The 23,870-nt window shown below is 47.2% G+C and overlaps 1 protein-coding gene across 2 annotated transcripts in view; it reads right to left on the bottom strand.

Annotated features, from left to right (window-relative positions):
* The window catches only part of LOC124267716 (FMRFamide receptor-like), a 69,329-nt gene extending 67,380 nt beyond the window's left edge, over positions 1 to 1,949 (bottom strand). For both annotated transcript variants that reach the window (XM_046702699.1, XM_046702700.1), the window contains exon 1: positions 1,810 to 1,949. The gene's annotated coding sequence lies outside the window, so the exon portion shown is untranslated. The remainder of the gene's footprint in view (positions 1 to 1,809) is intronic.
* Positions 1,950 to 23,870: the final 21,921 nt, after the last annotated feature.

Below are 23,870 nucleotides of genomic sequence, written 5' to 3'. Positions count from 1 at the left end.
AATAGGAGAGTGTAAATGACAAATGATGGCAGCAAGTATTTAACAAGAAGAGGACTGTGTAAGTGACAAAAGTTGGCACCAAGTATTTACCTTGAATAGGACAGTGTATGTGACAAATGATGGCAGCAAGTATTTACCTAGAATAGGTCAGTGTTTGTGACAAAGGATGGCAGCAAGTGTGTAACTAGAATAGGACAGTGTATGTGACAAATTATGGCACCAAGTATTTAACTAGATTATGACAGTGTGTGTGACAAAGGATGCCACAAAGTATTTATATCTAGAATATGACAGTGTCAGCGACAAAGGATGGCACCAAATATTAAAGTAGAATAGGACAGTGTCAGTGACAAAGGATTGCACAAAGTATTTACCTTGAATAGGACAGTGTATGTGACAAAGGATGGCAGCAAATATTTGACTAGAATAGGACAGTGTATTGACAAAGGATGGCAGCAAGTATTTACCTAGAATATGACAGTGTAAGTGACAAAGGATCGCACCAAGTATTTGAATAGAATAGGACAGAGTGTGAGAAAGGATGGCACCAAGTATTCACCTAGAATAGGACAGAGTAAGTGACAAGGGATGGAAGCAAGTATTTATCTAGAATAGGACAGTGTATGTGACAAAGGATGGCACCAAGTATTTATCTAGAATGGGACAGTGTATGTGACAAAGTATGGCAACAAGTATTTACCTAGAATATGACAGTCTAAGTGACAAAGGATGTCACCAAGTGACAAAGGAAGGCAGCAAGTATTTATCTAGAATAGGACAGTGTATGTAAAATTCAGGATCACGTACTGGAATCGGTGAACGCTTCATTAATGTCTCGGGCCAGTAGTTATGTTTCGATAACATAATGTTTACCGAATATCAATGTATAACGTTAACGATTTTTTTTACTGTTTTCACAAGAATAACACATTTAAGAAATTTTTCAGCTGTAGTTCAAATACCTCTGCATGTAACTGATCACAGCGTGGCCGTGGGTTGTATTTCACCCACAGAAATCATATTAGTTGTCCTGTTCTTGCCTTAACACGGTAACAACTACAATATGTTTGGAGTGACTCCTTTAGTGATATCATCTACAATTACATCGATCGCGTGAGAACACTGTGTAAAACAACTTGTTAACATTAAACAAGCTAACCCTGCTCTCCGGGAGGCGTTACTATTGCCTTGTGGGACGTATTTGTTTGGGCCTTCTATCACTGGCATATATTTGTAATTAGCGTTAACCCGGCAACTCACTGGATCTAACAAGCAGCAATTCCGCCAAACAACACTAAAAGTCAGGTGTGTTTCACGCGATTCTCAAGGGAAAGCATTTCAATGTCCGGACAGTCAGGAGCAAATCAGATGAACTATATTTCTGTATTTCCCGGTGTGATTACTAATGCTTTAGTTTGACATGGGCGCACTGTCATCATCAAGCATTCAAGGCTATAGTTATGAGAGACAGCGCTGTGACTTTATAGCCTTTAAACACTTACTGGTCTAGACAAAGGTTCTGGACATCAGCCATTGCTTCAGTCAACACTGTAGTGCCACACATTCAGTTTTCCAGGAAGTAGAACGTTCGACATAGTTTGTTGGAAGTAATTTCTATCCCCAATAGATGCTAACAAAGTCCAAATGATAAAAACAAAATTATCTAGAAAACCGGAGCTGTCCAAATTGTAGTATAGAAATGAACATGTAACGTTTTCATAACGGTACACAAATGGAGATGCGGGAGGTTTAATACCAGCAATTAACCCTCACCACAACGTGCGTCTATAAGGAAGAAAGAAGCCTCACCTTAATTATCCCCGCCTCAAAGTAATATCCTTCTCTCCTATGACTTCTGCACAGCACTGACAGAGATGTTGGTTGTGGTAGTCGTACGGACAGAGCTTGTCCAATCGAACACGCCGCTATCTGTGCAGCCGCTGCAAGCAGTGGAGCAGTGAGCACAATATGCCGTGTGATTGGCGCGGGGGAGAAACGGAGGAGTGCGATACACCTGGCTGGTGGATGAACTGACTGATCTGCTGCTTTGAATGGATGTTTGTCCTGGCCAGGCATGATGTGTGTGTGTGAGTGTGTGTGTGAGTGTGAGTGTGAGTGTGAGTGTGTGTGTGAGTGTGTGTGTGTGTGTGTGTGTGTGTGTGTGTGTGTGTGTGTGTGTGTGTGTGTGTGTGTGTGTGTGTGTGTGTGTGTGTGAGAGAGAGAGAGAGAGGGAGGGAGGAAGAGAGAGAGAGAGAGACAGACAGAGAGAGACAGAGAGAGAGATGGAGGAAGGAGTCATTTCTATATTCATATGTAAGCTTTACGTGATGAGGACACTGGAAGATGTATTAGGAACAATGCCAGGTGATAGCGAGAATGGAAGCGAGTCCTCCTCAGTTGATGGCCCCCATCACAAACATGTGCATGTGAGTGTATGTGTATGTCTGTGAGTGAGTCTCTCAGTTAGCGTGTTTTAGCGTTAGTGTATGTGTGACAGCGAGACCAACAAATTAACACATATGACAGACTAAATAAACAGCAACTAAACTACGGTTTCCAGATATTTCAGTATCATATGGTATGCCTCTTCATGTATTACGTTAAATTCTGAATGTTTTAAGCTGGAGTGTTCCGGGTCAGGAAGAGGCCATGGCACCAGGCTATGTACAACGTGGCTCGCTCTGGCTCCTCAAATGAACAAACACATACTAACGGGAAAAAATACCGGTGCATAACATAACATTGCACGAAATGGAGGTTGTTTGAAAAGTTATAAAAAAATACAACCTAAATAAACATGTAGCAAAGCACTTTGCATGAAATATGATGTCACGTATCTCGTGTGGCACGCGGCCTTGGTATGCTAGAGACTGGAATGGCCGAAAATGAAGTGGTCAGACATTTTCGTGTCCATAGAAACACGAATCTCTTTGGATACGTTTTCAACATAACGGGAAGACAAGATATTTGCCTCGGACCGACCGTCCACGCGTGACGCCACATCAGCAATACAACCACATTCGGCTGACCCATCTAAGGAATTGATTCCAAACTGCCAGCATGACTCTCGGACCATTCCTGGCTTACGTCCAATAAGTTCCAGGACTGTACGGAACCGGCTGAGGGAGCACAACATCGGGCCCGACGGCCTTCAATACATCGTATTTTGCTCCAACTTCACCGACAGGCACAGGAGACAAGATTGGACTGGTGTTTAGTTCACTGACGGGTCGAGATTCCATCTGAACAGCTCAGATGGCAGGGCAAGCGTGTACAGGCGGCGAGGTTAACGGTAGGTTGACACGTTAGGTTGTGACAGCGTTATGGTATGGGATCATCAGATCTCCTGGTCGGAGACATCTTGTCATTGTCAATGGCAATCTGATGGGTCTGCGATACAGGGATGAGATAACTGGGCCTCACGTGCAGCGTTCACTCAGATAATGCCCGTCCATATGTCGCTCGTGTTGTGACAGATTTCCTGAGACAATAGAACAACTCGGTACTCCTCTGGCCAGCCGTTTTCCCGGACCTGTCCCATATCGAGTACGTTTGGGATGAAATGGAGCGACGTTTACGTCAAGCCCAGGATCAGCCATTGGCGTTAGCTGAATTGGAACAAGCGTTGGTTCAGGCATGGAATGTTCAACATTCCCCAAGCTTTCTTCAATAGCAATTCGTTGCCAAACCTGCATCAACGCCAATGGTGGACAATGACATTACTGAATTTGTGAACTGACTTTCGACACCACATCTTGTCATGGAAATGTCACAATGCTTACTGTCAAATCATACAGATTTCCATGTTATGTGAGATTACAGTTAAAAAGTGATTAAAGAAAACACCACAAACCATTTTATTATCTTTTTGCATTAAACTGGCACAACATCAAATGATGCACATAAATTGATCCCAGTAGTACACATGTGGCTAACGGTAAGAGCAACAGTACGTGTGTGTTGGTACAGCACAAGGCTGCGTGTAACGCACGGGATCCTCCACCGGAGTTGACGACGTGCAAAGTGACACCAACCGATGCGGGGTGTCATCACGCACAGTGACACCAACTGATGGGGGTGTCATCACGCACAGTGACACCAACTGATGCGGGGTGTCATCACGCACAGTGACACCAACTGATGCGGGGTGTCATCACGCACAGTGACACCAACTGATGCGGGGTGTCATCACGCACAGTGACATCAACTGATGCGGGGTGTCATCACGCACAGTGACACCAACTGATGCGGGGTGTCATCACGCACAGTGACACCAACTGCTGCGGGGTGTCATCACGCACAGTGACACCAACTGCTGCGGGGTGTCATCACGCACAGTGACACCAACTGATGCGGGGTGCCATCACGCACAGTGACATCAACTGATGCGGGTGTCATCACGCTGAGTGACATCAACTGATGTGGGGTGTCATCACGCACAGTGACATCAACTGATGCGGGGTGTCATCACGCACAGTGACATCAACTGATGTGGGTGTCATCACGCACAGTGACACCAACTGATGCGTGGTGTCATCACGCACAGTGACATCAACTGATGCGGGGTGTCATCACGCACAGTGACACCAACTGATGCGGGGTGTCATCACGCACAGTGACACCAACTGATGCGGGGTGTCATCACGCACAGTGACACCAACTGATGCGGGGTGTCATCACGCACAGTGACACCAACTGATGCGGGTGTCATCACACCAACTGATGCGGGGGTGTCAGTGACACCAACTGATGCGGGGTGTCATCACGCACAGTGACACCAACTGCTGCGGGGTGTCATCACGCACAGTGACACCAACTGCTGCGGGGTGTCATCACGCACAGTGACACCAACTGATGCGGGTGTCATCACGCACAGTGACACCAACTGATGCGGGGTGTCATCACGCACAGTGACTGATGCGGGGTGTCAACGCACAGTGATGCTGATGGGTGTCATCACGCACAGTGACACCAACTGATGCGGGGTGTCATCACGCACAGTGACACCAACTGATGCGGGGTGTCATCACGCACAGTGACACCAACTGATGCGGGGTGTCATCACGCACAGTGACATCAACTGATGCGGGGTGTCATCACGCTGAGTGACATCAACTGCGGGGTGCGGGGTGTCATCACGCAGTGACATCAACTGATGCGGGGTGTCATCACGCACAGTGACATCAACTGATGCGGGGTGTCATCACGCACAGTGACACCAACTGATGCGGGGTGTCATCACGCACAGTGACAACAACTGTTGCGGGGTGTCATCACGCACAGTGACACCGACTGATGCGGGGTGTCATCACGCACAGTGACATCAACTGCTGCGGGGTGTCATCACTCACAGTGACACCAACTGATGCGGGGTGTCATCACGCACAGTGACATCAACTGCGGCTAGGTGTTATCACGCAGAGTGACACCAACTGCTGCGGGGTGTCATCACGCACAGTGACACCAACTGATGCGGGGTGTCATCACGCACAGTGACACCAACTGCTGCGGGGTGTCATCACGAACAGTGACACCAACTGATGCGGGGTGTCATCACGCACAGTGACACCAACTAATGCGGGGTGTCATCACGCACAGTGACACAAACTGCTTCGGGCTGTCATCAGGCACAGTAACACCAACTCATGCGGGGTGCCATCACGCACAGTGACACCAACTGCTGCGGGGTGTCATCACGCACAGTGACACATCACGCACAGTGACACCAACTGATGCGGGGTGTCATCACGCACAGTGACACCAACTGCTGCGGGGTGTCATCACGCACAGTGACACCAACTGATGCGGGGTGTCATCACGCACAGTGACACCAACTGATGCGGGGTGTCATCACGCACAGTGACACCAACTGATGCGGGGTGTCATCACGCATAGTGACACCAACTGATGCGGGGTGTCATCACGCACAGTGACATCAACTGATGCAGGGTGTCATCACGCACAGTGACACCAACTGCTGTGGGGTGTCATCACGCACAGTGACACCAACTGCTCTTGGTGTTATCACGCACAGTGACACCAACTGCTGCGATGCGGGGTCTATCACGCACAGTGACACCAACTGATGCGGGGTGTCATCACGCACAGTGACACCAACTGATGCGGGGTGTCATCACGCACAGTGACACCAACTGATGCGGGGTGTCATCACGCACAGTGACACCAACTAATGCGGGTGATGCGGGGTGTCATCACGCATCACGTGACACCAACTGATGCGGGGTGTCATCACGCACAGTGACACCAACTGCTGCTGCGGTGTCATCATCACGCACAGTGACATCAACTGCGGCTAGGTGTTATCACGCACCGTGACACCAACTGCTGCGGGGGGTCATCACGAACAGTGACACCAACTAATGCGGAGTGCCATCACGCAGAGTGACACCAATTGATGCGGGGTGTCATCACGCACAGTTACACCAACTGATGCGGGGTGTCATCACGCACAGTGACATCAACTGATGCGGGTGTTATCACTCACAGTGACACCAACTGATGCGGAGTGTCATCACGCACAGTGACACAAACTGATGCGGGGTGTCATCACGCACAGTGACACCAACGGTTGCGGGGTGTCATCACCTACAGTGATACCGACTGATGCGGGGTGTCATCACGCACAGTGATACCGACTGATGCGGGGTGTCACCACGCACAGTGACACCAACTGATGCAGGGTGTCATCACGCACAGTGACATCAACTGATACGGGGTGTCACCACGCACAGTGACACCAACTGATGCAGGGTGTCATCACGCACAGTGATACCGACTGATGCGGGGTGTCATCACGCACAGTGACATCAACTGATAAGGGGTGTCATCACGCATAGTGACACCAACTGATGCGGGGTGTCATCACGCACAGTGACACCAATTGATGCGGCGTGTCATCACGCACAGTGACACCAACTGATGTGGGGTGTCATCACGCACAGTGACATCAACTGCTGCGGGGTGTCATCACGCATAGTGACACCAACTGATGCGGGGTGTCATCACGCAGAGTGACACCAATTGATGCGGGGTGTCATCACGCACAGTTACACCAACTGATGCGGGGTGTCATCACGCACAGTGACATCAACTTCTGCTAGGTGTTATCACTCACAGTGACACCAACTGATGCGGAGTGTCATCACGCACAGTGACACAAACTGATGCGGGGTGTCATCACGCACAGTGACACCAACGGTTGCGGGGTGTCATCACCTACAGTGATACCGACTGATGCGGGGTGTCATCACGCACAGTGATACCGACTGATGCGGGGTGTCACCACGCACAGTGACACCAACTGATGCAGGGTGTCATCACGCACAGTGACATCAACTGATACGGGGTGTCACCACGCACAGTGACACCAACTGATGCAGGGTGTCATCACGCACAGTGATACCGACTGATGCGGGGTGTCATCACGCACAGTGACATCAACTGATAAGGGGTGTCATCACGCATAGTGACACCAACTGATGCGGGGTGTCATCACGCACAGTGACACCAATTGATGCGGCGTGTCATCACGCACAGTGACACCAACTGATGTGGGTAGTCATCACGCACAGTGACATCAACTGCTGCGGGGTGTCATCACGCATAGTGACACCAACTGATGCGGGGTGTCATCACGCACAGTGACACCAACTGATGCAGGGTGTCATCACGCACAGTGACACCAACTGATGCGGGTTGTCATCACGCACAGTGACACAAACTGCTTCATGGTGTCATCACGCACAGTGACACCAACTGATGCGGGGTGCCATCTCGCACAGTGACACCATCTGATGCGGGTGTTATGACGCACAGTGACACCAACTGCTGCGGGGTGTCATCACGCACAGTGACACCAACTGCTGCGGGGTGTCATCAGGCACAGTGACACCAACTGATGCGCGGTGCCATCACGCACAGTGACACCAACTGATACGGGGTGCCATCACGCACAGTGACACCAACTGCTGCGGAGTGTCATCACGCACAGTGACAGCTACTGATGCGGGGTGTCATCACGCACAGTGACACCAACTGATGCGGGGTGTCATCACGCACAGTGACACCAACTGATGCGGGGTGTCATCACGCACAGTGACACCAACTGCTGCGGGGAATCATCACGCACAGTGACACCATCCGATGGGGGGTGTCATCACGCATAGTGACACCAACTGCTGCGGGGTGTCATCACTCACAGTGACACCAACTTCTGCGGGGTGTCATCACGCACAGTGACATCAGCTGCGGCTAGGTGTTATCACGCAGAGTGACACCAACTGCTGCGGAGTGTCATCACGCACAGTGACACCAACTGATGCGGGGTGTCTTCACGCACAGTGACATCAACTTCTGCTAGGTGTTATCACTCACAGTGACACCAACTGATGCGGAGTGTCATCACGCACAGTGACACCAACTGATGCGGGGTGTCATCACGCACAGTGACACCAACGCACAGAGGTGACAGTATGATGCGGGGTGTCATCACGCACAGTGACACCAACTGATGCGGGGTGTCATCACGCACAGTGACACCAATTGATGCGGGGTGTCATCACGCACAGTGACACCAACTGATGCGGGGTGTCATCACGCACAGTGACAGCTACTGAAGCGGGGTGTCATCACGCACAGTGACATCAACTGCGGCTAGGTGTTATCACGCACAGTGACACCAACTGCTGCGGAGTGTCATCAAGAACAGTGACACCAACTGATGCGGGGTGCCATCACGCACAGTGACACCATCTGATGCGGGTGTTATGACGCACAGTGACACCAACTGATGCGGGGTGTCATCACTCACAGTGACACCAACTGCTGCGGGGAATCATCACGCACAGTGACACCATCCGATGGGGGGTGTCATCACGCATAGTGACACCAACTGCTGCGGGGTGTCATCACTCACAGTGACACCAACTTCTGCGGGGTGTCATCACGCACAGTGACATCAGCTGCGGCTAGGTGTTATCACGCAGAGTGACACCAACTGCTGCGGAGTGTCATCACGCACAGTGACACCAACTGATGCGGGGTGTCTTCACGCACAGTGACATCAACTTCTGCTAGGTGTTATCACTCACAGTGACACCAACTGATGCGGAGTGTCATCACGCACAGTGACACAAACTGATGTGGGGTGTCATCACGCACAGTGACACCAACGGTTGCGGGGTGTCATCACGCACAGTGACACCAACTGATGCGGGGTGTCATCACGCACAGTGACACCAACTGATGCGGGGTGTCATCACGCACAGTGACACCAACTGCTGCGGGGAATCATCACGCACAGTGACACCATCTGATGGGGGGTGTCATCACGCACAGTGACACCAACTGCTGCAGGGTGTCATCACGCAGAGTGACACCTACTGCTTCGGGGTGTCATCACGCACAGTGACACCAACTGATGCGGGGTGCCATCACGCACAGTGACACCAACTGCTGCGGACTGTCATCACGCACAGTGACACCAACTGCTGCGGGGAATCATCACGCACAGTGACACCAACTGCTGCGGGGTGTCATCACATACAGTTAATCTGTATCCATGTCCGCTTTGGAAGAACCATAGCGCTTTCAGCACCCTTTTAGTGGTTGGATTTAGCACTATATAAATTTTGTTTATGTTTTACAGATTACGATTTAAAATACAGCAGAGAGGGTTCGGGTGATCCTGGCACAGTCTGGCTGGTGTGTCTCATCATCGGCTCAGGGTCCTCGCTCCCTCTACACGCAGTCCAGGCACAGTGACACCAACTGATGCGCGGTGCCATCACGCACAGTGACACCAACTGATACGGGGTGCCATCACGCACAGTGACACCAACTGCTGCGGAGTGTCATCACGCACAGTGACAGCTACTGATGCGGGGTGTCATCACGCACAGTGACACCAACTGATGCGGGGTGTCATCACGCACAGTGACACCAACTGATGCGGGGTGTCATCACGCACAGTGACACCAACTGCTGCGGGGTGTCATCACGAACAGTGACACCAACTGATGCGGGGTGTCATCACGCACAGTGACACCAACTGGTGCGGAGTGTCATCACACACAGTGACACCAACTGATGCGAGGTGTCATCACGCACAGTGACACTAACTGATGCGGGGTGTCATCACGCACAATGACATCAACTGATGCTAGGTGTTATCACGCACAGTGACACCAACTGCTTCGGAGTGTCATCACGCATAGTGACACCAACTAATGCGGAGTGTCATCACGAACACTTACTCCAACTGATGCAGGGTGTCATCACGCTCAGTGACACCAACTGGTGCGGGGTGTCATCATGCACAGTGACACCAACTGATGCGGGGTGTCATCACGCACAGTGACACAAACTGCTTCGGTGTGTCATCACGCACAGTGACACCAACTGATGCGGGGTGCCATCACGCACAGTGACACCATCTGATTCGGGTGTTATGACGCACAGTGACACCAACTGCTGCGGGGTGTCATCACGCACAGTGACACCAACTGATGCGGAGTGTCATCACGCACAGTGACACCAACTGATGCGGGGTGTCATCACGCACAGTGACACCTACTGCTTCGGGGTGTCATCACGCACAGTGACACCAACTGATGCGGGGTGCCATCACGCACAGTGACACCAACTGCTGCGGACTGTCATCACGCACAGTGACACCAACTGATGCGGGTGTCATCACGCACAGTGACACCAACTGATGCGGGGTGTCATCACGCACAGTGACACCAACTGCTGCGGGGTGTCATCACGCACAGTGACACCTACTGCTTCGGGGTGTCATCACGCACAGTGACACCAACTGATGCGGGGTGCCATCACGCACAGTGACACCAACTGCTGCGGACTGTCATCACGTACAGTGACACCAACTGCTGCGGGGTGTCATCACGCACAGTGACACCAACTGCTGCGGGGAATCATCACGCACAGTGACACCATCTGATGGGGGGTGTCATCACGCACAGTGACACCAACTGCTGCAGGGTGTCATCACGCAGAGTGACACCTACTGCTTCGGGGTGTCATCACGCACAGTGACACCAACTGATGCGGGGTGCCATCACGCACAGTGACACCAACTGCTGCGGACTGTCATCACGCACAGTGACACCAACTGCTGCGGGGAATCATCACGCACAGATATGGAGTTGGACAGTCTCTGTAAATTCATTACATAGTCGACATTTCGCGATTGCGAGTGGGAAGTGACTGGTCCTAAGCAGCGAAAAAGAAGCCGTCAGTTTCACATTTAAGACCAGCCGACTTCATGCGGGTGAATTGGTGGGATTGCTATTCTGTTCCACACACTGCATATATACACGATGAAATGGGTTCTCAGAAACCTTCTCCACAAATGGCCTACTCTTGGTGAAGGACTTCACCTGGTTTACTCCCATCGCTGTACCGCCCAGCAGTACATCGCCATCAACAAAATCAACCTCAAATTTCAGATGCTGTCCAACAACCTTGGCACGCTTAAAATAGATGTGTGAATTTCTTGCTTTCATCATGAGTCTTGACATGCATAACCAGAGGATCATCCAACAAATAAATATGTGCAAAAGTACACACTGTATTCTATCGTGAAGAGCCTCCACAATAATCAAACCCCGACCTCCCGAATTGATTGGCATATATAAACGATTAAAAGAGGACCGAAGGTGGTGGGCTCTGTTATCAGACATGATCCTTCTGCGGTTAAGACTCTGGATATCTTGTTTTGTCCGATCAGGTACTCCAGAGGAATAGGAAAGGACTGGCACAGTAAAAGTACTTGTGGTTTTGATCTTGTTTCGAGCATTTAGCTCTGAGCTCCAGATTTTCTGTAGGCGAGTGTAATCGGCCCGAAGTTTGTCCTGAATCTGGGAATTCTGGAGCTTGTCTCGCACTTGCATTCCAAGATAGGTGAAGGCCTGATCCTCCAAAAGATGCCCCCCGTTGTAACCTGACCTGTCCACCATTACCATACACTTGCCACGTTTCAAATGAAGAGTTTTACATTTGTCGAGTCCAAATGCCATGCCAATATCATTAGAAAAGAACTCAACAAGAAGGAGAACCTGTCCTTTCAAATTGGCATCTCCTTTGGCAAGGAGCTCGATGTCATCCATGTAAAGGAGATGAGTAAGCGGTGTTGGGGATCTGTGCTGAGGGGTCCGGGATGGTAACCCTCCTATTATTATTAAGAACCGCAGAAGGAATTGCAAAATATGTAAACTTCACAAAAGGTTAGGATTAAGGAGAACCGACAAAACGCTTGCCCTATACTGATAAGAAATTTCTCGAAAGCCGGATCGACTGTAGGACTATTGTATTATGAGTTGTGTTATTGAATCCAGAGATAATACCAGGTGTTTGCATGAGGCTGCGTGTGTGCTGCCACAGTAGTGGCACCCGTCACACTTACATGGACAGGTAACTGTTTCATCTGAAAAGAACTCAGACACAAACTGTGCGAGTCAAAATAGGACATAATATTTACACTGATGCGTCAAATTATGAAATGTGCTCCATATGTCTTCACTAAACGTTTTGAAAGCTGTACGTGGGGGCCGTAGTTACCTCAGCTTAAGTCAGTATTTGCTAATGAATAGGGTGACGACAGTAACTAAGGTAGGTTTTTGATGTATTAAAATATTTCAACAGATAACCTTTATATACCATAGCATAAAGTTTTCAGAAAAAGCATAGACGCTGACGTAAAATATGTTTTTTTCTGCAAACATTTATCGCCATGGAAACGGAGGGCACGATGATATTTTCTACAAAATTTCGGAAAACGACGGCTTTTGATTGCTTACTGATGTTACATAACATTCCTTATTCATGGAGTTATGATGGAGTTAGTCTCGTGATGATCACATTTACAGTGTGACATCGGTAAGAGTTGAAGTATGTGTGTGTAAAGAGAGAGAGAGAGAGAGAGAGAGAGAGAGAGAGAGAGAGAGAGAGAGAGAGAGAGAGAGAGAGAGAGAGAGAGAGAGAGAGAGAGAGAGAGAGAGAGAGAGCGTAAGCTTATATAATATCATTAGCGATGAACGATTCAAATAGTCAACTAAAACGAAATTAGACTTTCACATTGCGTTTGGAAGACCTTCAGTGTCAACTCTTACCGAGGTCTAATCATGCCGTACATCCTCCTGAAGCAAATAGTACCTGGAAAGGGCTCAGAAGCCGGCAACGTTAAATGACTTGGTCTCAGACGTCAACATCACAGAATGACTTGAGCCAATTATCTGCCGGAACAGTGGGCATAAATGACAAAGAAATCGGCGAAAATGATATGGATAGATGTGTCTGCTACCCATGTAGTTGTTATCACAGCCAGATCGGGTTAATGAAGTACAATGTATAAATGTGCAACTAGGAATATGCCCCAGTTACGTTCTCTCGCCATACTCCAGCTTAGATGATTGCCATAGGTTGAAAAAATTACCCATTGTCTATGTTTCTTACACGCTAAGAGGTACCCACTTGGCTGGACCTGAGGTAGATAACAGTTATGCCTACATCGAGGAGCGTGAACACAAGACAATTAGATCACAGTTGCAGCTTGGTAACATGCCTGGAAGCCGAATACAGCACATGAATATTGCATTAACAGAATATAGTGACTGTTGATGTTGATGACGTTCACGTAGCGTGTGGACATGCTGTAAATGTTGCTGTGGATGCATAGCTGCAGATGTAAAGGGAATTGTGTGTTGAAGATTTCGCGTTAGTTGTTACCGTGCGGGAGTTTTCTGTTCACCGGTCGAGATCAAAGATACCGACAAAGCAATGACGTGTCTGATAATGCTTAACTCTCAGAACCTATTCACGAATGTCATCTGACCAACGTATCAAAGTATGAATCGTGACTCTGATCCTGTGTGAATAAGCGGTACTTGACTAGACCGACGTCAAATGGATTATCTGCACTTTATTGCTAGCATCTCTTCAAGTCGTTACCAACAACCTTTCCAGCAGTCGTACACCGCTTCGCCTACATACAGCTACCACAATCCACCTTGTTCCTGTAGCTCGCCAGTCATAAACCAATATATGCTAGAGACGATGGTGTTATATCCAGTGTTGGGAAACTAACACAAGACCTGTCCACCGATGAAAATGCATTATTCTGGCTCGTTGCTTCTGTTTCGACGTTATCAACGGATCAGAGCACCCCTATTAGGTTACTTGTATCGGGGGATAGTTCTGTAATCCGGTTATACTAACGTGATTTGCAGGTCTTCCGACTGGAGCGCTCCTCGATGCCTTCAAGATTGGCTCAAGTGATGAATATTGATGACACTTGACTGCTGGAGGTTTTGCTGTAACGTCACTTCGCGATAGGACGGTATAATGAAACTGACAGTTTTATATTCTGAAAATGTATTGTATGTAACAATGTAAATTGTCACTTTGGGGATGCAGGTTCCGTTAAAAAGCAAATGTTTGCTTCACAAGTAAAAAAATAGGAGCTGGTTAATGCTGTTGTGTTCCTAATGAAATATTCGGTTTTGAAAAGATTGGAAACCGGCACCGTCAGAAAACAGGGCGGGGCAGGACAGGCTTATATGGCTTCATTACTGGTTGTCGCTGATCCATTCATTCGATTATCTTGTCATTTTCTTCTAGTGGAATCTGTGTCGGCGGAAAATATACACTGGTTGCTGTCTGACGCTTTATGTTTCCTCGCTTTACTCGTACAGTAACACTGATTTTGTTTCCTAGCTTTACTCGTACAGTAACACTGATTTTGTTTCCTCGCTTTACTCGTACAGTAACACTGATTTTGTTTCCTCAATATACTCGTACAGTAACACTGATTTTGTTTCCTCAATTTACTCGTACAGTAACACTGATTTTGTTTCCTCGCTCTACTCGTACAGTAACACTGATTTTGTTTCCTCGCTTTACTCGTACAGTAACACTGATTTTGTTTCCTCGCTTTACTCGTACAGTAACACTGATTTTGTTTCCTCAATTTACTCGTACAGTAACACTGATTTTGTTTCCTCGCTCTACTCGTACAGTAACACTGATTTTGTTTCCTAGCTTTACTCGTACAGTAACACTGATTTTGTTTCCTCGCTTTACTCGTACAGTAACACTGATTTTGTTTCCTCAATTTACTCGTACAGTAACACTGATTTTGTTTCCTCGCTTTACTCGTACAGTAACACTGATTTGTTTCCTCAATTTACTCGTACAGTAACACTGATTTTGTTTCCTCAATTTACTCGTACAGTAACACTGATTTTGTTTCCTCGCTCTACTCGTACAGTAACACTGATTTTGTTTCCTCGCTTTACTCGTACAGTAACACTGATTTTGTTTCCTCAATTTACTCGTACAGTAACACTGATTTTGTTTCCTCAATTTACTCGTACAGTAACACTGATTTTGTTTCCTCAATTTACTCGTACAGTAACACTGATTTTGTTTCCTCAATTTACTCGTACAGTAACACTGATTTTGTTGTCAAGTTAAATTATATGGAGCTGTAAATATGAAACCATATGTTCTTGGGTTCAACTCCTAGAATGCCTTGTTAACTTCATGTTTCCAGGCACTCAGTTCCTTCCGAAGATGGCACTACAACAACTACGTCTGAACGACTTGATGCACGTCGTTAACAACACAGTCTGCAGCAGTGACGACCAACACCCCTTCGCAGCGACCACACAGCAACTGTGACAACAATCCTGGATGCTCTTAGAATGAGAATGTGGGCATCAAAGAATGTTTTGGTGTCAGAAAAGTGGACCTTGCCACGTTAATGTATTTGTGTTTAGTACTGAATTAATTATCTCCAACTTGCAAGTGTTAAACATATACACATGGAGACACAACACGTGGCGTCCAACAATCTCACATTTCAGCAAGTGTGCACATATAGCACTTATAATAAAATAGTTTAATGCTACACTTGCCGCTTCGATTCAGCTACGCTATACACATTCGGTGGAAGAGTGAAGGACAGAGTTTAGTTTTGCGCCGCTTTTCACAATGTTCCAGCAATAATACGACGGGGGACACCAGAAATGGACTTCACACATTGTGCCCCTGTGGGAATAGAACCTGGGTCTTCGGCGTGACGATCAAACGCTTTAACCACTAGGCTACCCCACCGCCCTTTCAGTATAAGACATACTATTCGGGTATATTCATTATAAATAGTGACAAAGTAATAGTTGCCGAAACGAAGGAAAAAATTTCAGTGAAATAGACAAATTGATTCTAGCTAAAAATCTGTAGGAAAAATGTCAGCCTCTTCAGTGAAATGTCCGTGATAAGGTGAATAGGTTTACATAGCTAGACAAATATTCATAGACAATTCCCTATGTTCAAAAGTGGGCATTCATGTGAATTGTTTTGTATTACTGCTTTCTTGTCCTATATTATCAATTTCCCATTATATCTTAGAAGTTGAACGTTTATCGTTGTTCCCAATGTGTTCGGAATGATCCCCTATGTAAACCTACAAAACCATATGTCTGTTTGCTGTGATATATCAGAAAACAAGTCATAGCAAACAGCGCACAATCATTCGCAAATGAAGAAAGTTATGTGACAGTCGCCATGGTGACTGTTGGTGGGAAGTCGGACCAGTCCGAAGGTGACCATCTCTCCTACGTGTGATATTCAACTACTGCTAGTAAATTATTAAATAAGTATTAACCATCCTGCTTAAGAAGGGCAGTTAAAAAATCACCAAACATCGGGAACGTTAAAGCTACAGAAAATGTAGGGGCAGTGTACTCCATGTGTTAGATTAGATCAAACGGTAACAGAACAGCAGCACGATCACGTTAATTGTCACGACAAATCAATGTGAACTATACCATCGGGAATTAAAATCAATGTGAACGGAGAAACGGACTTGGCTCTCGCTAACCAAGCAACTGCCACCCAAACTAAATTAACTTAGTTTTTTTCACTCTCCATGATCTGTTGGCAAGAGCGCTAACATTGTTACTTTGACAGAACCAACGGTGATTGAGAAGACAACGATCTGTTGACAAGAGCGCTAATATTGTTACTGTGACTGTGGCCAGCAGTGAGGGAGAAGGCTACTTCTCTTAAAGATTTAACGTTCAGAGTCTTAACTGAAACAGCGTCATCAAGGGACATCAGTTTCTAATTAATTAGGAATACTTCAGTGTATTGTTCAGACGAAACCTTAGTCTCGAGTAAGTCGATGAATATAAACCTATTAATTACGATGGGGTAACCTTCCTCGCCGCGGCTTCAACAGTCAGGGTACTATTGTATTGAGATACATCTCATCCGGAGATAGCAGCATTATTCAATATGAAATCCGTGAGGAGCCTCTGACCTCGCCCAATTATCTTGAACAACAAATGTACTATTCATTACCTTTATGTCTAATAAAATATGCAAATATTGAGGATACGATATGCATATGAACCCTTGTTAGTATGACTCGATATTCCTAGAGGAGCACTTGGCCAGGAGTGATCTACGTGCTCTCCCGGAGTGCATGTTCATTGTCGCAGGTAGGACCAAACTAATTCAATTATTTAAACGCAGTCATATGGGGAAACAATGTTGCATTTATGAAGATAATTATGGTACAGCATACTCGACAGTCACGGAGCTGTCTTCTGATCGCGGAGATCTTGCAAGTAGGTGCCTTTGGTACCATCACAACGCGTGGTCTCCTCCGTGCGTTACCTTGACTGGACAGGTGTGTTGGCTGTGAGACGCTATGTGTTCCATATATTAACGGGTACAGCTGTCCCCTTCCTTCTGCTTTGAGGCAATGTAACAAGTACATCCCAAAATCTACCAGCGGTTGAGAGGGAATATAACTTTCATATCACACACAATGACGTCTTTATCAAATATAGGTTCTTCAATATGACGTGTAGTGTAGCTTTAAAGTGATACCAGAACACGGGAGGTTGCAGCTCTACCGGCAGTGTAGCTTAAAGTGATACCAGAACAGGGGAGGTTACAGCTCTACCGGCAGTGTAGCTTTAAAGTGATAACAGAACACGGGAGGTTACAACTCTACCGGTAGTGTAGCTTTAAAGTGATACCAGAACACGGGAGGTTACAACTCTACCGGTAGTGAAGCTTTAGAGTGATACCAGAACACGGGAGGTTGCAACTCTACCGGTAGTGTAGCTTTAAAGTGATACCACAACACGGGAGGCTGCATCTCTACATGTAGTGTAGCTTTAAAGTGATACCAGAACACGGGAGGTTACAGCTCTACCGGTAGTGTAGCTTTAAAGTGATGCCAGAACACGGGAGGCTGCATCTCTACCGGTAGTGTAGCTTTAAAGTGATACCAGAACACGGGAGGCTGCAACTCTACCGTCAGCGTAGATTTAAAGTGATACCAGAACACGGGAGGTTGCATCTCTACCGGTAGTGTAGCTTTAAAGTGATACCAGAACACGGGAGTTTACAGCTCTACCGGCAGCGTAGCTTTAAAGTGATACCAGAACACGGGAGGTTACAACTCCAACGGCAGTGTAGCTTTAAAGTGATACCAGAAGACGGGAGGTTACAACTCTACCGGTAGTGTAGCTTTAGAGTGATACCAGAATACGGGAGGTTACAACTCTACCGGTAGTGTAGCTTTAGAGTGATACCAGAAGACGGGAGGTTACAGCTCTACCTGTAGTGTAGCTTTAAAGTGATACCAGAACACGGGAGGTTACAGCTCTACCGGTAGTATAGCTTTAAAGTGATACCAAAACACGGGAGGTCAGAGCTGTACCTGTAGTGTAGCTTTAAAGTGATACCAGAACACGGGAGGTTGCATCTCTACCTGTAGTGTAGCTTTAAAGTGATACCACAACACGGGAGCTTGCAACTCTACAGGTAGTGTAGCTTTAAAGTGATACCAGAACACGGGAGTTTACAGCTCTACCGGCAGCGTAGCTTTAAAGTGATACCAAAACACGGGAGCTTACAGTTCTACCTGTAGTGTAGCTTTAAAGTGATACCAGAACACGGGAGGTTGCATCTCTACCTGTAGTGTAGCTTTAAAGGGATACCAGAAGACGGGAGGTTACAGCTCTACCGGCAGCGCAGCTTTAAAGTGATACCAGAACACGGGAGGTTACAACTCTATCGGCAGTGTAGCTTTAAAGTGATACCAGAACACGGGAGTTTACAGCTCTACCGGCAGCGTAGCTATAAAGTGATACCAGAACACGGGAGGTTACAACTCTACCAGCAGTGTAGCTTTAAAGTGATACCAGAAGACGAGAGGTTACAACTCTACCGGTAGTGTAGCCTTAAAGTGATACCACAACACGGGAGGTTACAACTCTACCGGCAGCGTAGCTTTAAAGTGATATCAGAACACGGGAGGTTACAGCTCTACCGGCAGTGTAGCTTTAAAGTGATACCAGAACACGGGAGTTTACAGCTCTAACGGCAGCGTAGCTTTAAAGTGATACCAGAACACGGGAGGTTACAACTCTACCGGTAGTGTAGCTTTAGAGTGATACCAGAACACGGGAGGTTACAGCTCTACCGGCAGCGTAGCTTTAAAGTGATACCAGAACACGGGAGGTTGCATCTCTACCGGTAGTGTAGCTTTAAAGTGATACAAGAACACGGGAGTTTGCATCTCTACCGGCAGTGTAGCTTTAAAGTGATACCAGAACACGGAGTTTACAGCTCTACCGGCAGCGTAGCTTTAAAGTGATACCACAACACGGGAGGTTACAACTCTACCGGCAGTGTAGCTTTAAAGTGATACCAGAACACGGGAGGTTACAACTCTACCGGTAGTGTAGCTTTAAAGTGATACCAGAACACGGGAGGTTACAACTTTACCTGTAGTGTAGCTTTAAAGTGATACCAGAACACGAGAGGTTGCATCCTATAGGTAGTGTAGCTTTAAAGTGATACCAGAACACGGGAGGTTACAACTTTACCGGTGTGTAGCTTTAAAGTGATACCAGAACGCGGAGGTTACAACTCTACCGGTAGTGTAGCTTTAGAGTGATACCAGAACACGGGAGGTTACAATTCGACCGGTAGTGTAGCTTTAAAGTGATACCACAACACGGGAGGTTGCATCTCTACCTGTAGTGTAGCTTAAAAGTAATACCAGAACACCGGAGGTTACAGCTCTACCTGCAGTGTAGCTTTAAAGTGATACCAAAACACGGGAGGTTGCATCTCTACCGGTAGTGTAGCTTTAAAGTGATACCAGAACACGGGAGGTTGCATCTCTACCGGCAGCGTAGCTTTAAAGTGATACCAGAACACGGGAGTTTACAGCTCTACCGGCAGCGTAGCTTTAAAGTGATACCAGAACACGGGAGGTTACAACTCTACCGGCAGCGTAGCTTTAAAGTGATACCAGAACACGGGAGGTTGCATCTCTACCGGCAGCGTACCTTTAAAGTGATACCAGAACACGGGAGTTTACAGCTCTACCGGCAGCGTAGCTTTAAAGTGATACCAGAACACGGGAGGTTACAACTCTACCGGCAGCGTAGCTTTAAAGTGATACCAGAACACGGGAGGCTGCATCTCCACCTGTAGTGTAGCTTTAGAGTGATACCAGAACACGGGAGGTTACAACTCTACCGGTAGTGTAGCTTTAAAGTGATACCAGAACACGGGAGGCTGCATCTCCACCTGTAGTGTAGCTTTAAAGTGATACCAGAACACGGGAGGTTACAGCTCTACCGGCAGTGTAGCTTTAAAGTGATACCAGAACACGGAAGGCTGCATCTCTACCGGTAGTGTAGCTTTAAAGTGATACCACAACACGGAGATTGCAACTCTACCTTCAGCGTAGCTTTAAAGTGATACAAGAACACGGGAAGTTACAACTCTACCGGCAGTGTAGCTTTAAAGTGATACCACAACACGGGAGGTTGCATCTCTACCGGTAGTGTAGCTTTAAAGTGATACCAGAACACGGGAGGTTGCATCTCTAGCTGTAGTGTAGCTTAAAAGTGATACCAGAACACGGGAGGTTCCAGCTCTACCGACAGTGTAGCTTTAAAGTGATACCAGAACACGGGAGGCTGCATCTCTACCTGTAGTGTAGCTTAAAAGTGATACGAGAACACGGCAGGTTACAGCTCTACCGGCAATGTAGCTTTAAAGTGATACCAGAACACGGGAGGTTGCATCTCTACCGGTAGTGTAGCTTTAAAGTGATACAAGAACACGGGAGGTTGCATCTCTACCGGCAGTGTAGCTTTAAAGTGATACCAGAACACGGAGTTTACAGCTCTACCGGCAGCGTAGCTTTAAAGTGATACCACAACACGGGAGGTTACAACTCTACCGGCAGTGTAGCTTTAAAGTGATACCAGAACACGGGAGGTTACAACTCTACCGGTAGTGTAGCTTTAGAGTGATACCAGAACACGGGAGGTTACAACTTTACCTGTAGTGTAGCTTTAAAGTGATACCAGAACACGAGAGGTTGCATCTCTATAGGTAGTGTAGCTTTAAAGTGATACCAGAACACGGGAGGTTACAACTTTACCTGCAGTGTAGCTTTAAAGTGATACCAGAACGCGGGAGGTTACAACTCTACCGGTAGTGTAGCTTTAGAGTGATACCAGAACACGGGAGGTTACAATTCTACCGGTAGTGTAGCTTTAAAGTGATACCACAACACGGGAGATTGCAACTCTACCTTCAGCGTAGCTTTAAAGTGATACAACGGGAAGTTACACCGGCAGTGTAGCTTTAAAGTGATACCAAACACGGGAGGTCTACCGGCAGTGTAGCTTTAAAGTGATACCACAACACGGGAGGTTGCATCTCTACCGGTAGTGTAGCTTTAAAGTGATACCAGAACACGGGAGGTTGCATCTCTAGCTGTAGTGTAGCTTTAAAAGTGATACCAGCTCCAGCTCTACCGACAGTGTAGCTTTAAAGTGATACCAAAACACGGGAGGTTGCATCTCTACCGGTAGTGTAGCTTTAAAGTGATACCAGAACACGGGAGGTTGCATCTCTACCGGCAGCGTAGCTTTAAAGTGATACCAGAACACGGGAGTTTACAGCTCTACCGGCAGCGTAGCTTTAAAGTGATACCAGAACACGGGAGGTTACAAACTCTACCGGCAGCGTAGCTTTAAAGTGATACCAGAACACGGGAGGTTGCATCTCTACCGGCAGCGTACCTTTAAAGTGATACCAGAACACGGGAGTTTACAGCTCTACCGGCAGCGTAGCTTTAAAGTGATACCAGAACACGGGAGGTTACAACTCTACCGGCAGCGTAGCTTTAAAGTGATACCAGAACACGGGAGGCTGCATCTCCACCTGTAGTGTAGCTTTAGAGTGATACCAGAACACGGGAGGTTACAACTCTACCGGTAGTGTAGCTTTAAAGTGATACCAGAACACGGGAGGCTGCATCTCCACCTGTAGTGTAGCTTTAAAGTGATACCAGAACACGGGCGGTTACAGCTCTACCGGCAGTGTAGCTTTAAAGTGATACCAGAACACGGAAGGCTGCATCTCTACCGGTAGTGTAGCTTTAAAGTGATACCACAACACGGGAGATTGCAACTCTACCTTCAGCGTAGCTTTAAAGTGATACAAGAACACGGGAAGTTACAACTCTACCGGCAGTGTAGCTTTAAAGTGATACCACAACACGGGAGGTTGCATCTCTACCGGTAGTGTAGCTTTAAAGTGATACCAGAACACGGGAGGTTGCATCTCTAGCTGTAGTGTAGCTTAAAAGTGATACCAGAACACGGGAGGTTCCAGCTCTACCGACAGTGTAGCTTTAAAGTGATACCAGAACACGGGAGGCTGCATCTCTACCTGTAGTGTAGCTTAAAAGTGATACGAGAACACGGCAGGTTACAGCTCTACCGGCAATGTAGCTTTAAAGTGATACCAGAACACGGGAGGTTGCATCTCTACCGGTAGTGTAGCTTTAAAGTGATACAAGAACACGGGAGGTTGCATCTCTACCGGCAGTGTAGCTTTAAAGTGATACCAGAACACGGAGTTTACAGCTCTACCGGCAGCGTAGCTTTAAAGTGATACCACAACACGGGAGGTTACAACTCTACCGGCAGTGTAGCTTTAAAGTGATACCAGAACACGGGAGGTTACAACTCTACCGGTAGTGTAGCTTTAGAGTGATACCAGAACACGGGAGGTTACAACTTTACCGGTAGTGTAGCTTTAAAGTGATACCAGAACACGAGAGGTTGCATCTCTATAGGTAGTGTAGCTTTAAAGTGATACCAGAACACGGGAGGTTACAACTTTACCTGCTGTGTAGCTTTAAAGTGATACCAGAACGCGGGAGGTTACAACTCTACCGGTAGTGTAGCTTTAGAGCGATACCAGAACACGGGAGGTTACAATTCTACCGGTAGTGTAGCTTTAAAGTGATACCACAACACGGGAGATTGCAACTCTACCTTCAGCGTAGCTTTAAAGTGATACAAGAACACGGGAAGTTACAACTCTACCGGCAGTGTAGCTTTAAAGTGATACCACAACACGGGAGGTTGCATCTCTACCGGTAGTGTAGCTTTAAAGTGATACCAGAACACGGGAGGTTGCATCTCTAGCTGTAGTGTAGCTTAAAAGTGATACCAGAACACGGGAGGTTCCAGCTCTACCGACAGTGTAGCTTTAAAGTGATACCAGAACACGGGAGGCTGCATATCTACCGGTAGTGTAGCTTTAAAGTGATACCACAACACGGGAGATTGTAACTCTACCGTCACCGTAGCTTTAAAGTGATACCAGAATACGGGAGGTTACAGTTCTACCGGTAGTGTAGCTTTAAAGTGATACCAGAACACAGGAGATTGCAACTCTACCGTCAGCGTAGCTTTAAAGTGATACCA

This window comes from Haliotis rubra, unplaced genomic scaffold, assembly GCF_003918875.1.
Source record: "Haliotis rubra isolate DU_JTF1 unplaced genomic scaffold, ASM391887v1 Scf1330, whole genome shotgun sequence".
Classification (NCBI taxonomy): domain Eukaryota; kingdom Metazoa; phylum Mollusca; class Gastropoda; order Lepetellida; family Haliotidae; genus Haliotis; species Haliotis rubra.
Note: the sequence above shows the minus strand (reverse complement) of the source record. Positions and strands in the feature narration are given on the sequence as shown.